Consider the following 19,855-nt stretch of genomic DNA (forward strand, 5'->3'; position numbering starts at 1 on the left):
CAAAAGGCTGAGGGTTTGGCGTTAGACAAAGCCGGACACTTGGCTCTGGCGGTAGCACCGCCCTCGCAGGGAACGTGCAGCACTGGGCCGGCTGAGGCACGGCAGGGGGATGGTGGCCTGGCGGATCTGCGGCCGGTAAGCAAGTTCCCTAGCGCCTGTTGGGGGTTAGACCATAAAACAAGTAATGTGTGAGGGGTCCATGCCCGGTAGGAGCGGAGGCCTCGACGCTGTTCTCGGCAGGCGCAGCACCACAGCCGGGTGGAGCGAGGCTGACGGCGCCGGGGACGCGGACATTCCCGGCTGGGGCCTGGGAGCCGACCCAGGCGGGCGGAGCGGCGCCCAGGAGCGTCCAGCGGGTGACCTAGTGGCAGGTGAGCTCCTGCGCCACAAATCACCACAGCAACGCCTTTTCCCAGTCTGCCCCGGGCCTTCGGGCGCAGGCGCAGTGAGATGGGCGGGGCCCTGCGGTCGGGGGCGGGGCCTGCCTTCGCCCCGCTCCGCCCCCGCCGTGGCCGCGCCCCGCCCCACCTCCCCGTTCCCGGCGTCCAAAGGCTAGGCTCCGCTGCGGGGGTCGGGCTGCGGGTCGCCCTGTGGGAGCGCGGCGCGATGGTTCCCGCAGCCTGGGGACGTTTGCACCGGCTGCGCTGCAGGGAGGGGAGGCGAGGCTCGCCGGCGCTGAACGAGATGGCCCTTCCCGCGTCCCTCGGCCCGCGTAGGAGGGAGAGCCCGAGTCCCGACTCGGGGGCCGGTTCCCCGCAGTGTCCCTGGCGTGGTGCTGCTGGGAACTGTCGCAGAGTACAGGCAGCCCCTGTCTTGGGTGGTGTAGGAGTTCTCGGTCTAGAACTGTTGCTCTCCCAGTTTGTGAAAGGTAGCCTGCTTTAAAATGTCTCAAATCCCTTCTGGAAATGAAAGAGCGGTCTCAGGGGCACTTGTGTTAGGTCACCAAAGTAGAGCTACAATCGCGTTTCCCTCCTCCCTCCCTCCCTCCCTTTCTTTTCTTCTTTGTTTCCCTCTTTCCTTTTTTGAAGATTTATTTATTTATTGAGAGGCAGAGTTACAGGCAGAGAAACAGAGAGAATCTTCCATCTGCTGGTTCACTCCCTAAATGGCTGCAAAGGCCAGAGCTGGGCAGATCCGAAGGCAGGAGCCATGAGCTTCCTCTGGGTCTCCCATGAAGTTGCAAGGGCCCAAGCACTTGGGTCATCCTCTGCTGCTTTCTCAGGTGCATTAGCAGGGAGCTGGATCAGAAGAAGAGCAGCTGGAATTCAAACCAGTGCCCATCTGGGATGCTGGCGCTGCAGGAGGTGTAACCTACTGTCCCACAGCGCCTCCCCTGGTTTTTCTTGTTCAAATACACGGAATCTATTGTCACTGAAGCGCTGTTCTACTGCTCAGCATACACCCTGTGAAAGGTGACATGTGTCAGTGAGGTGGATCAGGAAACTGAGGCACAGAGGAGCCGAGTTACCTCCCCAAGATTGCCCGCTCCGAAGCGACAGGCAGTGTGCAGATCTCAACAGGCCAACACCAAAGCCTTGTTCTTCTCCACTGCCCCTGAGCCAGGTTCTTGTCCAACTTGTTAGACATTTACTTAAATTGCTTTTTTAAAAATCAAGAAAAAAATTACTTGAGAGGCAGAGGGAGAGAGGAAGCTCCCGCGTGCTGATTCAACTCCCTCTGTGCCTGTAATGGCCAGGACTGGGCTGGGCTGAAGCCGGGAGGTAGGAACTTGATCAGATCACCCTCGGCGATGGCAGGGACCCAGCTACCCCAACTGGCACTACTTCCTCCCAGGGTCTGCAAAGGCAGGAAGCTGGAATCAGAGCAGAACCGAGGCACTCCAGCGTGGGACACGGATGTCTTAAGTGCTAGGGCAAATGTGTGCCCTGCTTCTTTATTTAAGCAGTCAAATGACTGGATCCTGGCAGATAACTGACCGCAGATGATGCAAAAGTTACCCAGGGTGACCTGGCGTGTTCAGTTCATAATTGAATGTAAAAGACATTATGATAGGAAATTACTCTTACTTTGCTTGAGATCAAGTTTATGAACAACTTATGTGTAATTCAAAACACCTGCCATTTAATTTTGTCTGCCAAATCCACGTGAGACCACCTGCAATTTTGTGTGACATTTGTTTAGTCCTTAGAGTCACAGCACTTCCCTGTTAGGGAGAGATCCATCTGCTCTTCAGGCTGGCCCCAGAGCCCTCCCCACGGCAACGTGCTCGCTGCCGGCCCGCTGGATAGATTCATGAGTGGCAGTGAGCGTCAGGCTTCTCTTGACCTTTGGCAAGCTGCTGGATTTTGTTTCCCACCATTGAAATTGTTGAACACTTTAGGTGCAGAATAAAAAGTCTCTATAGGTGGGGCTGGCACTGTGGCATAGTGGGCTAAGCCTCTATCTCACTTGGGTGCTGGTTCCAGTCTGGGCTACTCCTCTTCTGATCGAGCTCTCTGCTATAGCCTGGGAAAGCAGTAGAGTATGGCCCAAGTCCTTGGGCCCCAGCACCTGCGTGGGAGACCTGGAGGAAGCTCCTGGCTCCTGGCTTCAGATCTGCTTAGCTCCAGCTGTTGCGGCCATTTGGGGCATGAACCAGTGGATGGAAGACTTCTTTCTTTGTGTCTCCCTTTCACTGTCTGTAACTCTACCTCTCAAAAAAAAAAAAAAATAAAATAGAATCTTTCAAAAAGTCTCAACAGGCCGGCGCCGTGGCTCAACAGGCTAATCCTCCGCCTTGCGGCGCCGGCACACCGGCTTCTAGTCCCGGTCGGGGCACCGATCCTGTCCCGGTTGCCCCTCTTCCAGGCCAGCTCTCTGCTGTGGCCAGGGAGTGCAGTGGAGGACGGCCCAAGTGCTTGGGTCCTGCACCCCATGGGAGACCAGGAGAAGCACCTGGCTCCTGCCATCGGAACAGCGCGGTGTGCCGGCCGCAGCGTGCCAACTGCGGCGGCCATTGGAGGGTGAACCAACGGCAAAGGAAGACCTTTCTCTCTGTCTCTCTCTCTCTCACTGTCCACTCTGCCTGTTAAAAATAAAAAAAATTAAAAAAAAAAGTCTCAACAGTTGACAAACCAAGCACAAGCTTCCCTTACAACATAGTACTACAGCTTTTTTTTTTTTTTTTTAAGAGTATTTACTTATTTGGAAGTGTGTGTGTGGGGGGAGAGAGAGAGAGAAAGAGAGAGAGAGAGAGAGAGAGAGAGAAATCTTCCATCTGGTAGTTAGTTCACTTCCCAAATGGCTGCAACAGCCAGAGCTAGTCTAGGCCAAAGCCAGGAGCCCAGAGCTCCATCTGGGTCTCCCACGCGGATGGCACGGGCCCAAGTGCTTGGGCTGTCCTCTGCTGCTTTCTCAGGTACATTAGCAGAGAGCTAGATAGGAAGCAAAGCAGCCAGGACTCAAACTGGCTCTCTGGTTTGGGAGGCTGACGTTGCAGGCGGCAGCTTAACTCGCTGTATGCAATGCTGGCCCCAGCACTATAGCTTTTCTTCCATGTGGGAAAAGTGTTTTAGGTGGATTTCATCAGTTCTGACTGTGTTTAATTTCAGTGGTATAAGTTTTGCTTGTTGTCAGGAGTACATGCATTGTACGGATGAGTTTTCTCTGTCTCTCCTTTCTAGTGGTTGTATGGTTTTAAAGTTCTCACCACGTGCCCTTTCTTCCCCTAGAGCTCAGAACCAGGTCGTCTTATCTCATCTTGCTGCTCCTGCTCTGGATTGTATTGGGGAGTCTTGGGTGTATCCAGGCTCAGATCCTCTGTTTTTCACTCAGTTCCTTAGGCCCACGGCTTCCTGTGAAGTCAAGACCCATAGCCTCAGTGGGCAGCTTCTTTTTAAAGGGGAAGAGCCTGGAGCCTCGAGTTTGGCTTGGGACCGTAGCCTTGCAGACAGCATGATTTCTTCACCCCATAGGAACTGAATTTCTGGCTGCCAGTGCCGGGCTCAGTCCCTAGGCCCCAGGAAGCCGGGGGCTGCCCTCTCACCACTGCTGTGGCTACCCGTCTGTGCTCCGTCCACTGAGAAGATCTCTTTATTCTGATCCCCACTGTGACTTAGCTGGTTTCCCCTCTTACGCTTTAGAGAACTTGTTGCAAGTTCTCAGAGGAGGAAACTGTGAGTTTTGCTCTGCAGGGCATTTCTAGCTTTCAGGAAGGACCTTTTGTTAGCAGGATTTGAATCAGTACTCCATGGATCAATGAATGGAAAGCTTCCTTTTGAAAGAGTGTCCTGGCTCCTGGCTTTGGGTCAGCGCGATGCGCCGGCCGCAGCACGCCAGCGGCCATTGGAGGGTGAACCAACAGCACTGTCTTTCACTGTCCACTCTGCCTGTCAAAAAAAAAAAAAAAAAAAAAAAAAAAAGAGTGTCAAAGGACGAACTGAGGAGTCATCCAAAAGATGAACTTGACCTGTTTTCCCCGACGCAGTCGTCTTAGGCTGCTCCAGCAGAATCCCAGGCGCGGTGTGGGGTGAACAGCACACATTTGTGTCTCCCAGTTCTGGAGGCTGGGAAGTGCAAGATCCAGGAACAGGCAGACTTGGTAGCTGGTGAGGGATCCTTTGGGGGTTCGGTCCCTTTCCTCCCTTATCAGGTCAAACATGCCGGTGACTGGGTTTAAGATTAAATCACAGTGTTAGAGTTAAAATGCTTGTAGTCAGGCAGGAAGATCCTAAGGACTCACACCTGGACTGGAGGAAGACAGTATCCTCTTATCTGGGATCGGACTCCAGCAGCTGTAAGCAGAGGGGAGGAGTGGGCTACTTCTAGGCAGAGAGGATTCATAAGAATGTGGGGATTCAAGATTTCCAAGGTCGTCGATCCAGGGAACACTGTCTCATTGTTTCCCAACTGAGTCCTGGTCTTGCCAACACAGTCCTGCCTCCATTGGGAATTTATCCTTCAGTGGAACTTGGATAGTCTGACCATTAAGTCTTGGGCTTAGTCCCCCGTTTCTGCTCCCCCAACAGGAAAAGAGAGTCTTTTTGTAGAGCGCCAATGAGGATGTGGTGGGTTTTAGTATATGTGCTGCCGAAGCGAGCACGATGTGGTGGGTTTAATATACATCCACAAATTCCTTGTTGCTTCTCCCTTCAGGAGGCGGGGCCTGGAGTGTGAGCAGGACCTGGCTACTTGCTGGTAACAGAGTGAAGTGGAAGCAGTGCTGTACATTGCAGAAACCAGGTCCTAAAAGCCCTGAGATTTCTCCCTTGCACTCCCGGGAGGAGGTCAGCTGACATGTGACAAGGAAACTCAGGCAGCCTTGAAGAAATCCTTGAGGTGAGCACCTGAAGTCTCGTGCTAACAGCCACACGAGTGAGCGTGGGATTAGCCCTAGCAAAGCCTTCAGAATCCTCCACGTTCCCAGGTGATATCTTTTATTGTAATTGTTAGGGTGTGAGTACGTGAGTGTATGTTGGTTGTGGAGTATTGCTGGAAATAAGTGCATTTTACTCATAGAGGCAATTTAAGCTTCAAAGATAATGGTTTGGTGTACAGATGAAAGGAAGGCATAGATAGACTTGGAAACACTGGCTCCCGAAGATATTCTAGAGCAACTCAAGGGTGATGGATATTGTCAGAGAAAGCAGGTCAGCAAACCATGGCATGTGGGTTGCTGAACTCCAGATGCTGTGATATTATTATAGCGGTAGAGTTCTAATTTTACAACTTTTTGGAGATCTGTTTCACACATCATATGTTCTGCTGCAACAAAATTCCTGAGGCGGGGTCCTTTATAAAGAAAACAGGTTGGGCAGCTGGCGTTGGGCCACAGCGTCTTGAGTCACCACCTGTGACGTCAGCATCCCATATGGGTGTGGGTTCTGAGTCCTGGCTGCTCTGTTTCTGATCCAGCTCTCTGTCAATGGTCTGGGAAAGCAGTAAGAGACGGCTCCAGTGCTTGGGCCCCTGCACCCTCGTGAGAGAACTGGGATGGACTTCCAGGCTCCTGGCTTCAGCCTGGCCCAGCCCTGGCATTGAGGCCATTTGGGGAGTAAACCAGTGGGTAGAAGATCTCTCATTTTCTGTCCCTCCCTCTCTCTGGGTAGCTCTGCCTTTCAAATAAATACATATATACATCTTTTAAAGCATTTTATTTATTTATTTTAAAGAAAACATGTTGATTTAGCTCATGATTTTGGAGGTTCAAAGGCCAAGATTGGACAGTCCGATTGATTCAGCCTCTTGTGGGGACTCCTTTGGTTGCATCCCATGGTGGGAGCCCCTGCGAGGTCGAGGTCACATGGCATGCTGGGAAGTCAGAGGGCAGAGAGGGGCGGGGCTTGCTCTTTCATGGCAATCCTCTCATGAGAATTTTCCAGGGCCTCACAAGAACTTCCTTAATCTCTTCCAAGGGCAGCAACCCCAGTGACCTAATATCTTCCCACTGGGCCCTGCCTCTTAAAAGGTCCTACCACCTCTTAACATCACCACTCTCAGGACCAAGCTTCCAACACATCAATCTTTGGAGGACAAACCACATTCAAACCATGGCACCATTTAAAGACATAGTGCGGTGGTTTTAAGGAGGTTTACAGAGTTGTACAACAACCATCACTATGCTCCAATTTTAGAACATTTTCAGCACCCCAAAATGAAACCCTGTATCCATGGAAGTCACTCCTCAATTCTGTTCCGTCACCTTCCCTGGCCCTGTGCAACCACTACTCTTTCTGCCTTTGTGGTTGCCTGTTCTAGAACTCTGGGGTGAGCACTGAAGATCTTCCATATGTTCACACATTTTATGGTGAAAAAATCCCAAACCCAAACACAACCAAACACAATGATTAATACCACACTGATATCAGTACAGACTTAAGTATTAAGAAGCTCATTGTGGGGAGTAGTGCTGTGGTGCAGTGGGTTAATGCCCTGGCCTGAAGCGTCGGCATCCCATATGGGCGCCGCTTCTAGTCCCGGCTGCTCCACTTCTGATCCAGCTCTCTGCTATGGCCTGGGAAAGCAGTGGAAGATGGCCCAAGTCCTTGGGTCCCTGTACCCACGTGGGAGACCTGGAAGAAACTCCTGGCTCCTGACTTCGGATCAGCACAGCTCCGACCATTGTGGCCAATTGGGGAGAGAACCATAGGATGGAAGACCTCTCTTCTGCCTCTCCCCTCTCTGTGTAACTCTGACTTTCAAATAAATAAATAAATCGTTTTTTTAAAAAAAAGCTCATTGTGTTGAATATAAAGTTTCCAAAATAATTTTTGCTGAAAGTTTAAATTTTTTAAAAAAGATTTATATTTTATTTATTTGAAAGGCAGAGTTAGAGAGAGAGGAAGAAAGAGAGAGACAGAGATCTTTCATCCACTGGTTCACTCCTCAAATGCCTGCAACAGCCAGGGTTGGGCCAGACCAAAGCCAGGAGACTGGAACCTCTTCCAGGTTTCCTATGTGGGTGGCAGGGGCCCAAGTCCTTGGGCTATCCTCCACTGCCTTCCCAGGTACATTAGTAGGGAGCTGGATTGGAAGCAGAGCAGGCAGGACTTGAACTGGCACTGCCATATTGGTATGCTGGTGATGCAAGCAATGGCTTAACCCACTGCACCACAATGTGAACTCCTGGTTGGTTTGTTTTATGCTGAACACAGACTGGGCATGTTTCATTAAACTTCTTTCCTAAGATGCCATTTGAGCTCTTTTTTTTTTTTTTTTTTTAAATTTGACAGGTAGAGTTATAGACAGTGAGAGAGAGAGAGAGACAGACAGAAAGGTCTTCCTTCTGTTGGTTCACTCCCCAAATGGCCACCACAGTTGGCGCTGCGGCTAGCGCTGTGCTGATCTGAAGCCAGAAGCCAGGTGCTTCTTCCTGGTCTCCCATGCGAGTACAGCGGCCCAAGCACTTGGGCCATCCTCCAGTACCCTTCCGGGCCACAGCAGAGAGCTGGACTGGAAGAGGAGCAACCGGGACTAGAACCCGGTGCTCACATGGGATGCTGGTGCCGCAGGCGGAGGATTAACTGAGGCCCGAGGCCCGAGGCCCGAGGGTGAACTCTTAAGACGTGACGTAAAGAGTGCAAGGGCTGGCACTATGACGTAGCGGGTAAAACTGCCACTTGCAGTGCCTGCATCCCATGTGGATGTCGGTTCAAGTCCCGGCTGCTCCACTTCTGCTCCAGCTCTCTGCTATGGCCTGGGAAAGCAGGAGAAGGTGGCCCAAGTCCTTGGACCCCTGCACCCGCATAGGAGACCCGAAGGAAGCTCCTAGCTCCTTACTTAGAATCAGCACAGCTCCGACCGTTGCGGCCAAATTTGGGAGTGAACCAGAGGATGGAAGACCTCTGTCTCTCTCTCTGCCTTTCCTTCTCTCTCTGTGTAACTTTGACTTTCAAATAAATAAATAAATAAATAAAATCTTAAAAAAAAAGATAATGAATTCAACTAATTAGTCTTTGTGTTGGCTGTAAAGAGATAGCCTTTGCTGTCCCAAACAAAGAAAGGTAAAACCCCCCAAAAATCAGAAGCCCAAAAGTCCTAGGATCCAGTAGCATGAACGTGGATGATGGCAATGAGTGTACTTCCGAAAGTTCATGGAAAAGTGGAATTAAAAGTTACATTGATGGGGCCAATGCTGTGGCACAATAGGTTAATCTTCTACCTGTGGCATTGGCATCCCATATGGGCACCAGTTCTATTCTTGGCTATTCCTCTTCCAATCCAGCTCTCTGCTATGGCCTGGGAAAAGAATAGAAGATGGCCCAAGTGCTTGGACCCCTGCACCTGCATGGGAGACCCAGAAGAAGCTCCTGGCTTCAGATTGGCCCGGCTCTGGCCATTGCAGCCATCTGGGGAGTGAACCAGCAGAAAGAAGACCGTTCTCTCTGTCTCTTTTTCTCACTGTCTGTAACTCTACCTCTCAAATAAATAATAAAAATAAAAAAGATACATTTATTTTGATGCAAGATTTTTTCTAAATCTGAGATTGGACATTTGACCTTGTATAAAGATGCCTACATGCCATACCAGTGTGTTGGTTCAATGCTTGCCTCCAACTCCTGATTCCAACTTCCTGCTAGTACAGAACCTGGAAGGAGTGATGATGGTTAAAGTACTTGGTTCCCGCCACTCTTGTGAGAGACTTGGATTGAGTTCCTGGCTCCTGGCTTCAGCCCAGCCTAACCTGGGCCATTGTGGGTATCTGGGGGAATGAACCAGCTCTCCCTCTCTCTGTCTCTTTGCCTCTCAAATAAATAAATAAAAATTTTGAAATATTGGAGCCGACGTTGTGGCATAGTGGGTAAAGCTACCGCCTGTGACACTGACATCCCACTTTGGCACTGGTAGGAGTCCTGGCTGCTCCACTTCCAATCCAGCTCCCTGCTATGGCCTGGGAAAGCAGTGAAAGGTGGCCCAAGTGCTTGGGGCCCTGCATCCACTCGGGAAGAAACTCCAGCTCCTGGCTTCAGTATGGTCCAGCCCTGGTCATTGTGGCCATTTGGGGAGTGAATCAGTGGATGGAGGACCTCTCTCTCTGTCTCTCCCTCTCTCTGTAACTCTGCCTTTCAAAAAAAGAAAATAAATCTTTTTAAAAAATCCATGCATTTTTTTCATAGCATGCATTTTCCATGATGTTTTTGAAGACCCCCTCGTATGCATGGATTTCAAGTTTTTCACCAAAGAGAGCTTACTTTTTAATTCCATTTTTCCCCACAAACTTTTTGAAGCTGCCTCTTACAAGAAGGTGAGGCACAGCACCAGGATCATTACCTTCTACTCACAAATCTCCTCGGAAATGTAACCCAGGGACCGACAGAACAAAACCAGGTGGCTGGAGGTGTCAGCTTTTTGTCTGGGTAGAGGGAAGGAGGGAACAGAGTGGAGGGTCCCTCTTGCTTGTGTGGGGGATCCGGGCTGAGGAAAGCCTTGCCTTGTTTAATCTTATCAAGAGGCAGGCTCTGGATGTGTTAGCTGCTACTTTGGTTTGGTTATTTGTAGTCTTTTCCGATTAAGCAAGGTATGTGTGGCAGTGAACATCATGGAGTTGTTCATCTAGAAACTGTTGTCGGAGGATAACTGTTCTCAAAGCTTACAAATGAAAAAAAAAAAAAAAAAAGAAAAAAGAAAGAGAAAGAAGGAAAGCCAGCAATTTCCCTAGAGGGAGGCTGAGGGGGTTAATGAGAGCTTCCTTCCATCTGGGCTCACGCTATGCCAGGATAATCTCCCTAAAACGCCGCATCGATCATGTGAGAGACTTGCAGTAAACCTTTGAGTGACTCGCGTTGCTTGTGAGATGGGTCTCAGGCCTCTCTCCCTGGCAGTAATGGTCCTCACCGAGCTGCCCTCACCCTGCGCCGAGCTGCCTTTCTGATCACTCACTACACTGTCGTCTCTTTAGCAAAACCAGGTTACTTGAACTTTCATGGCCTTTTTCATCGTTTGTGCTTTTATACTCGTGAATCTGACTCATTTTTAAAGGGCAAATTCAAATTCTTCTCTCTTCCCTGAAGCCTTTCTGGTGAGGTTCCAGCTTTTTACTTCTTGTGAATTTTTGAACGTCAAATAATTTGTTCCTGTTTAACACGGCGACTAATCTTGTGTGCCACTTTGTGATAACATTCTATGTTGGACTATTATTTACATGTTTTCCTCTTTGCCTACTTCCTCATGGCTTTCATTCTCTAACCTATTTGGAAGTTTCTTAAGCAAGAGGCCCTGCTATCGAGTAACTTTTTCTTATCGAGTTACTCTCTGGGTATCACAATTATCAAAAATTGGTGATCTGCAAGTAACAGGCCTTTAGGAAGGGCATGTATGTGGATGTATGTGTCTTTTACTTTGACAGAGTGAAGATAAAACTATATGTGAGAAAGCGTCAAGGATATCTTAAAACCAAAGATTTTTTTTTTCTTTTTTCTTTCTTTCTTTTTTTTTTTGACAGGCAGAGTGTATAGTGAGAGAGAGACCGAGAGAAAGGTCTTCCTTTTTGCCGTTGGTTCACCCTCCAATGGCTGCGATGGCCGGCGCATTGCACTGATCTGAAGCCAGGAGCCAGGTGCTTCTCCTGGTCTCCCATGCGGGTGCAGGGCCCAAGGACTTGGGCCATCCTCCACTGCCTTCCCGGGCCATAGCAGAGAGCTGGCCTGGAAGAGGGGCAACCAGGATAGAATCCGGCACCCCAACCGGGACTAGAACCCGGTGTGCCGGCGCCGCAAGGTGGAGGATTAGCCTGTTAAGCCACGGCGCCGGCCCAAAGATTTTCATAAGCAAAAAAGAACTGAATTTTTCTAGAGCCAGATAGGAGTGGGTGAAGTGTTGAGCTGAAGATGCTGCATCTTCAGGAAGACCAGTCTCATTGGAAGACATTGACATTGGGTTGATTTCTGAATCCAACCACATATCTCAAAAGTGCGTTACTAGGGCCAGTGCTGTGGGGAGCGAGTTAAAGCCTTGGCCTGTAGCTCTGGCATCCCATGTGGACACTGGTTCAGGTCCTGGCTGCTCCACTTCCAATCCAGTTCCCTGCCAATGTGCCTGGGAAAGCAGCAGAGGATGGCTAAGTGCTTGTCCCCTGTACATGGGTGGGGGACCTAGAAGAAGCTCCTGGCTTCTGGACTGACCTAGCCCTGGTCATTGTGGCCATTTGGGGAAATGAATCAGAGGGATGGAAGACCTCTCTCTCTCTCTCTCTTTATCTCTTTCTCTCTCTATAACTCTGCCTTTCAAATAAATAAAATAAATCTTCAAAGAAAAAGGCTTCTTAAAAAATGCATTACTTTCTAATTCTCTGTGACTGTCTTGTCTTGTGATTGCTATAGGTTTTTTTTACTTTTTTTTTTTGGACAGGCAGAGTTAGTGAGAGAGAGAGAGAGACAGAGAGAGAGAGACACAGAGAGAGAGAGAGAGAGAGAGACAGAGAGAGAGAGAGAGAGAGAGAGAGAAAGGTCTTCCTTCCGTTGGTTCACCCTCCAAATGGCAGCTACAGCCGGCTCCCTGAGCCGATCCGAAGCCAGGAGCCAGGTACTTCCTCCTGGTCTCCCATGCGGGTACAGGGCCCAAGCACTTGGGCCATCCTCCACTGCCCTCCTGGGCCACAACAGAGAGCTGGACTGGAAGAGGAGCAACTGGGACAGAATCTGGCGCCCCAACCGGGGTTGGAACCCGGGGTGCTGGCACTGCAGGCAAAGGATCAGCCAAGTGAGCCGCGGCGCCGGCCATGCTATAGGTTTTGAGACCTTTGAACATCCTTGTATCCCATAAATCTTTCATTCATTCAGTCAGGTCATTTGTTTCACTTTTATCGCATGCCTGCTTTGTTCCAGACACTGCTATAGGTGCCAGAGATTCAGTGGTGGATAAGACAGACAATGTTCTACCCCGATGAGGCATATGTCTAGAAGATATGTTCTGTTAGGTATTGAGAGAGGAAGAAGGAGACAGATAATATATAAAGTAACTTTGGAAGGGAATAGCAGGGTGTTGGGATAGTAACTTATAGGGGTGTGGTTGCAGCTGGAGTTTACTGTAGGGATAGAGTGTCAACAACTGTCAGCCAAATACTGTGTGTCAAGTGCCCCCGAAGTTAGAGCCCAGGAGACCCAGCCTCCATCCAGCCCTGCCTTTGTAGCTTCTTGCAGGACACTTTCTGACCCTTAGGATCTCGTTAGCAAAGTGAGGATACTGATACTTGCCTTGCAGCATTGCGAACATGAGATGAGATGATGCGTATGAAAATACATGTTTGTGAGGTGGGCGTTTGACCAAGTGGTTAAGATGCAGCTTGTGGGGGCTGGCATTGTGGTGTGGCAGGTGAGGCCTATGTTTGCAACACCGGCATTCCATGTGGGCACTGGTTCTTGTCCTGGCCATGCCACTTCCTATTCAGCTCCGTGCCACACTTTCTCCATGCTGGGAAAAGTGGTGGAGGGTGGCCCAAGTGTTTGGGCTCCTGTAACTTATGTGGGAGACCTTGATGAAGCTCCTGGCTCCTGGCTGTGGCCTGGCCTAGTGCTGGCCATTGTAGCCAACTGTGGAGAGAAACAATGGATGAAGTATCTTTCTCTCTGTAATTCTTAAAACAACAACAACAACAACAACACAAAAACGCTGCTGTTTGGGCCATCCACATCCCTTACCAGAGTGCCTGGGTTTCAGGCCTGGCTCTTCTTCCAGTTCTAGCTCTCTACCAGTGTGGACTCTGGGAGGCAGCAGGTGATGGTTCAAGTACTTGGGTCCCAGCCATCCATGTGGGAGACCCGGATTCAATTCCTGGCCTTTGGCTTTAGTCTGCCCTAGCCCTGGCTGTTGCAGGCATTTGGGGAATGAACCAAGGCTATAAGATTTTGCCTCTCTTTTCCCCTGTCTTTCAAATAAACAAACAACTAAAAGGAAAATAGATTTTTGTTAAGTAAAATGAGCTATGGAAAAATGATGTTACTCCATTTCTGCAATAACTGGTTGGAACTCACGCAGCCGTGAGGAATGTAACCAGACCCCTTTGGTGGGACCTGGGCCATCAGAGCTCCGGGGCCACTGGCTTTCTCCCGAGGTCTCTGGCTGGCCGTACCTCAGGAGGCAGCTGCTGGTCTGGCTGCAGGGACACAGAGCTAAGTTGCTTATTACCCGGCATAGGAGGACTTCAAGGTGGGAGCAGGGTGGCCTTTGCCACTTGTGGGTTTTTTCCTGCTGTCATATCCAAACAAGTATTGCTGTTAAGAGCTCATGAACTTCAGCTTAATTTAGGCAAGCTGAATGGTTAAAAAAAAGTGTTTATGCCACTTGGAATTAGGGAACAAAATTAAATGTACAAAATTAGTCTGTATCAATTTACAGATTTTCTCCTTTGAGTTTTGATTATTTTGAATTTTTGAAAAGGTGAGAGCAGGGGCCAGCACTGTGGTGTAGCGGGAAAAGCCGCCGCCTGCAGTGCTGGCATTCCATATGGGCACTGGTTCGAGTCCCGGCTGCTCCACTTCTGATCCAGCTCTCTGCTATGGCCTGGGAAAGCAATAGAAGATGGCCCAAGTTCTTGGGCCCGTGCACCCACGTGGGAGATCTGGAGGAGGCTCCTGGCTCCTGGCTTTGGTCAGCGCAGCTCCGGCCATTGCGGCCATCTGGGGAGTGAACCAGCAGATGGAAGACCTCTCTCTCTCTCTCTCTCTTGGCCATCTGGGGAGTGAACCAGCAGATGGAAGATCTCTCTCTCTCTCTCTCTCTTTCTCTCCTCTCTCTGTGTGACCCTGACTTTCAGATGAATAAATAAATCTTAAAAAAAAAAAAAACCCACCTCGTTTTGGTTAAAAAAATAAAGCATACTTTTAGTTATCAGTAGGGGTTGGAAAGTGTCCGTCTGTTTCCTATGGCTGTAATAAAATACCTAAGACTGTAATGTATGAAGAAAGGTTTATTTAGCTCATAACTCAGGAAGTCCAAGAGTATGGTATCTGCTTGGGTTCTGGTGAGGTCCCTGTCCAGCTTTAACTCGTGCCGGGAAGTAGAAGGGCAAGTGGCCCTGTGGGGGAGAGATCTTGTGGTGGAGAGGAAGCAGGAGAGTGAGCTGGGGAAGCTGGACCTGCTCTCACCGTAACTCACTCCCAATCGCGGGAACTATGTTACTCCCTTCATAGGGTGAGCCCTCACTCCCACCTCCTCTTATAGGCTTTGCCATCTCTTGATACCATTAAATTGGCAATTAAGTCTGAACATGAGTTTCAGATCACGGTGAAAACAACAGGTAGAAAGTGAAGCTCTGGGAGTGGGCTAGATTTTGATCAGGCAAAAGCTTTTGAGTGGCATTCGGGTACCCATCATGACCTGCAAGCTCCTATGGATTTTCTCTGTTCTTGTACAGCTTTCTCTTCCATACTGAACTTCTTTCAGTTCCTGGGTGGTACGATTTCCTTCTTTTGGTAGGCTTTGCATGCATGCCATTTCTTTGGCCAGGATTGTTCTTCCCTCTGCTCTTATTTATTTGCTAACTTTTAAAAATAAAAAATGCATAGGGCTAAGCATGGAGCCTAGTGGTTAGGACATTGTTTAAGATGCCCTTGTCTCCTAATGGAGTGCCTGGGTGCAGTACCTGTTCTGAGTCCTGACTCTGTCTTCCTGCTGATGCAGGCCCTAGGGGACAGTGGTCAAGACTCAGGTAACTGGGTTCCTGCCACCCCTGTGGGAGTCTTGGGTGGTATTGGCTCCCAGCTTCAGCCCAGCCCAGTCATGACCATTGCAGGCATTTGGGGAGTGAATCAGCAGGTAGGAGCTCTTTCTCTCTGTCTTCCTGACTCTCAAATAAATAAAATTTTAAAAATGCAAAGCAAAATCAAAGAAGAAAAACACAATCATCTGCATTCCTAAAATGTAGGACCAATCACTAGTAGCATCTTTGTATATTACTTCTCTCTCTCTCTCTCTCTCTTTTTTTTTTTTTTAAAGGAAAAGCTAGTGTTTGGTTGATGCACCAATCCACTTTTTATCACATGACACAGGCTACTTGTGTAGGAAAGAGGTTTATTTTGGTCCCTGTTTCTAGAAGTTCACAGAATTGGGCAGCTCCTGTGTCTGTGAGCTTCCCTCTTAGTGTTCTAATTTGCCTTTTAACCCTTCGCTTACTGTGATTCCTGTGGGCCTTTTCCTTCCCATGAACTTGCTCAGCATCTGTGGTCTATTCTGTTTCTTGTCATCATTAATGTATCAGTTAATTTTGCAATGTTGTTTTGGTCCTCAGTTTCCCTAAGCCTGCAGGGGCCCAAGCACCTGGGCCATCGTCCACTGCCCTCCCAGGCCATTCACAGGAAGCTGGATCGGAAGTGGAGCGACCACAACACTTCCTATAAGCGGTGCCTATATGGGATGCCCATGTCACAGGCAGGGGTTTAGCCCACTTGGTGACAATGCCACCCTCCCCACCCCCTCGTTATTTTTGACTTGCTAAATAAGTAGGAGGCAGTTGTGGGGATGTGCTCCTTTGTCTCTGAATTAGTTTTCTTCAGGGTTCGCTGTGCTTGCAAAGTTCCTGGAAGCATGTTTGCCTATTGCGTGCTGCTTCCTGTTGAGTTCTCAGGCTCAGCAGCTCTGCAAGTGTGGCAACAACTCTTGCTTTGGCTCAGGGGGTGACTTCTTGACAGTCCTTCTGCAGGGTCTGGACAACTTGTTTTCCTTCAGGAGCCACAGAGTGAGGGCTGAATGTCTTCTGTACGGTCCATTTTCCTGTGTCCTAAAGGAGTGGTTGACGAGGGTGGCGTGGAGGTGTGAGTTTAGGGATTGATCAGTTGACCTGTAAGCAAGAATCAAGTGTATAATTTTTTTAAACTTTTGTTTAATAAATATAAATTTCCAAAGTGCAACTTTTGGATTATAGCGGCTCCCCCCCCCCCCATAACCTCCCTCCCATCCCATCTCCCACTCCCTCTCCCATCCCATTCACATCAAGATTCATTTTCAATTATCTTTATGAAAATGTGGGACCTCAGTCTAAAAACAGGAGAAAATGTGCTACTAAAAGTGCTAAAAATATAGTTTTTTTAAAATTTAAAAATATTTTGGTATTTTCAAATTTAATACAGGTCATAGTGGTCCATGAGTAATAACATAAACTTACTCATTACAGAAAATATTTTGGCATCATGATTTCACATAATACAATAAACAATAATACTTTGTTAATGTGCTTTCTTGGTCATAAAATTTTTCTGGCTTGCCTTTCTGCAAATGCATTTATTAGATCTTCAAAATGTATGCTTTAAGCCACTTCATTTTCAGTGGTTATAATTGAAAGTGATGTAGTTCTTGGCAACTGTACACATGCAAATAATTTTTCATAATTTTTTATTTTGCAACTGTCCTTTCTGCTGGAGTAAAGGATACTGGACCTTTTGAGAGTATTTTGCAGACTGCAACAATTAGAACTGCTCCCTACTTTTCAGGGCCCATTGCAAAATGAAAATATTTGAGCCCTGATTTAAAAAAAGGAGGCTAGGGGCCAGCACTGTGGTGTAGAGGGTGAAGCTACTTCCTGCAGTATTGCCATGCCATATGGGCACCAGTTCAAGCCCTTGGGCCCCTGCACCCATGTGGGAGATGTGTATGAAGTTTCTGGCTCTTGGCCTCAGCCTGGCCCAGCCCCATTTATTTGAAATGCAGAGTTAAAGAGAGGCAGAGGCAGAGAGAGAGAGAGAGAGAGAGAGAGAGAGAGAGAGAGATATTAATCAATCTGCTGGCCCAGCCCCAGCCATTGTGGCCATTTGGGGAGTGAATCAGCGGATGGAAGCTTGATCAATCTCTCTCTCTCTCTGCCTCTGCCAATACCTCTCTGTAACTCTGCCTTTAAAATAAATAAATACATCTTAAAAAAACAAAAAAGGTTAAAAAAGCAAGATATGGGGCAGTGCTGTGGTGTAGTGGGTAAAGCCATTGCCTGCAGTGCCGCCATCCCATATGGGTGCTGGTTTGTGTCCTGGCTGCTCCCCTTACAATCCAGCTTCGTGCTAATGGCTGGGAAAGGGAGAAGAAGAAGCCCAGATATTGGGCCCCTGCCACCCATGTGGGAGACCTTGATGAAGCTCCTGGATTCTGGCTTTGGCCTGGCCCAGCACTGGCTGTTGCAGCCATCTGGGGAGAAAACCAGCAGATGAAAGATCTCTCTCTCTCTGTAACTCTGACTTTCAGAATAAATAAATACATCTTTAAAAAAATTTAAAAAGCAAGATAAAAGAGCCATTAAAGATATCAAGTCTGGCCGGTGCCTCGGCTCACTAGGCTAATCCTCCGCCTTGTGGCGCCGGCACACCGGGTTCTAGTCCCGGTCGGGGCACCGATCCTGTCCCGGTTGCCCCTCTTCCAGGCCAGCTCTCTGCTGTGGCCCGGGAGTGCAGTGGAGGATGGCCCAAGTCCTTGGGCCCTGCATCCCATGGGAGACCAGGAGAAGCACCTGGCTCCTGCCATCGGATCAGCACAGTGCGCCGGCCGCAGCGCGCTACCGCGGCGGCCATTGGAGGGTGAACCAACGGCAAAAAGGAAGACCTTTCTCTCTGTCTCTCTCTCTCACTGTCCACTCTGCCTGTCAAAAAAAAAAAAAAAAAAAGATATCAAGTGTGCCATTTTCCCCTTTCTTTCATGCTTTCTCTCAACTTGTCATGGTGCTTTTTTATTTGATACTAAGTAAAGAAAAATTAAAATGTTAAGTTAGCATAAATTTTACTCTTCTTCATATTGTGTGATGTCAGGCTTGAAATGTAAGTATAAGAGCATTCAATGCAGGATCACAAAAATGATGCAGTTTGGGTTTCATAGCTTATGCATGCATATATATTTTTTCTTACCAGAACAGTGCAGAAGCTGCACAAGCCAAACTCAACTGCTTTTATCTCATCTATGTGTGCACATCCTTCCAGAAACTCTCAACCTACAGGTGACTGATGAGTGAAAGGTGAGCCAAAGTCAGCCTCAGAGCACCAGATCAAGACGGCCTTTCACACATCGGCCATGAAGTACCACCCCGACAAAAACAGGAGTCCTGATGCTGAAGCAAAATCCACAGATTGCAGACGCCTACGAAACACGCTCAGAGCTAATAGGCGAAAAGCGTATGATACAGCTGGACTCATGCTTTCACCAATGGTAAAGGTCAGAGAGGCAGTGGAAGTCCTTTTGAACAATCATTTAACTTCAATTTTGATGACTTATTTAAAGACCTTAGTTTTTTTGGTCAAAACCAAAACACTCAGTCCAAGAAGCATTTTGAAAATCACTTCCAGACGCACCAGGCTGGTTCCAGTAGACAAAGGCATCATTGTCAGGAGTTTTCTTTCGGAGGTGGACTGTGTGATGACTGTTTGAAGGTATGGAGAAAATGTTTTCTTTTAGTGGCTTTGACACCACAAATCAGCACACAGAACAGACTGAAAATAGATTCCATGGATCTAGCAAGCACTGTGGGACTGTCACTCAACGCAGAGGAAATATGGTCGCCACATACACTGACTGTTCAGGACAGTCATTCATTCTTTTTCTGGCTTCATTAAATCCAGCTAGTTGACTCCTCCTCAGTGTCTTTGAGGCAAAGCAGTTTTCTGTGAACTATTTTTGACAAATGCATGATTTCACTTAATTTAAGCAATTTGATATGGCAGTTAAATGTATTTAAATTGTTTTTGACAAATTCAACATTCAGCAGTAGACAAAATCTAATTATTAATTTCACTAATTAGGAAAGTTTCTTCCTAAAAAGACAGAATTCTGCCTGGTCTTTTTTTTTTTTTTTCCCTACATACTCTTGGGCTCACTAATGTGGCTAGTTTTATTACCAAAAAAAAATAAAAAAATAAAAAAATTAAGTTTTCCTAATAACATTAGACTGAACTTTGAGAGTTACTGTACATTTAAATTGTGTGAACTTGAATGATTTTTGCACTGAAAACTTTGCTAATTTTAAATTGCACGCTCTGTAGCATCTGTAATGTGAGTTGCTAAATGTACATGGAACTGTATAATTGAGTCAGCAAAGGAAAGCAGTATCTTGGTTAATTACCAATGAAAGCTTTAGAAAGGGAAGGTTTGGGCTGGCGCCGCGGCTCACTAGGCTAATCCTCCGCCTTGCGGCGCCGGCACACCGGGTTCTAGTCCCGGTCGGGGCACCGATCCTGTCCCGGTTGCCCCTCTTCCAGGCCAGCTCTCTGCTGTGGCCAGGGAGTGCAGTGGAGGATGGCCCAAGTCCTTGGGCCCTGCACCCTATGGGAGACCAGAATAAGCACCTGGCTCCTGCCATCTGATCAGCGCAGTGCGCCGGCCGCAGCGTGCCAGCCGCGGCGGCCATTGGAGGGTGAACCAACGGTAAAAAGGAAGACCTTTCTCTCTGTCTCTCTCTCACTGTCCACTCTGCCTGTCAAAAAATAAAAAAAAAAAAGAAAGAGAAGGTTTGTTG

General features: G+C 48.3%; 1 pseudogene; it reads left to right on the plus strand.

The window, feature by feature from the left end:
* The first annotated feature begins 606 nt into the window (after positions 1-606).
* On the plus strand, positions 607-19,098 carry LOC133747684 (dnaJ homolog subfamily B member 9-like; annotated as a pseudogene).
* The last annotated feature ends 757 nt before the right edge of the window (positions 19,099-19,855 follow it).

The sequence above is a fragment of the Lepus europaeus genome, chromosome 19 (genome assembly GCF_033115175.1).
Source record: "Lepus europaeus isolate LE1 chromosome 19, mLepTim1.pri, whole genome shotgun sequence".
Taxonomy (NCBI): Eukaryota; Metazoa; Chordata; class Mammalia; order Lagomorpha; family Leporidae; genus Lepus; species Lepus europaeus.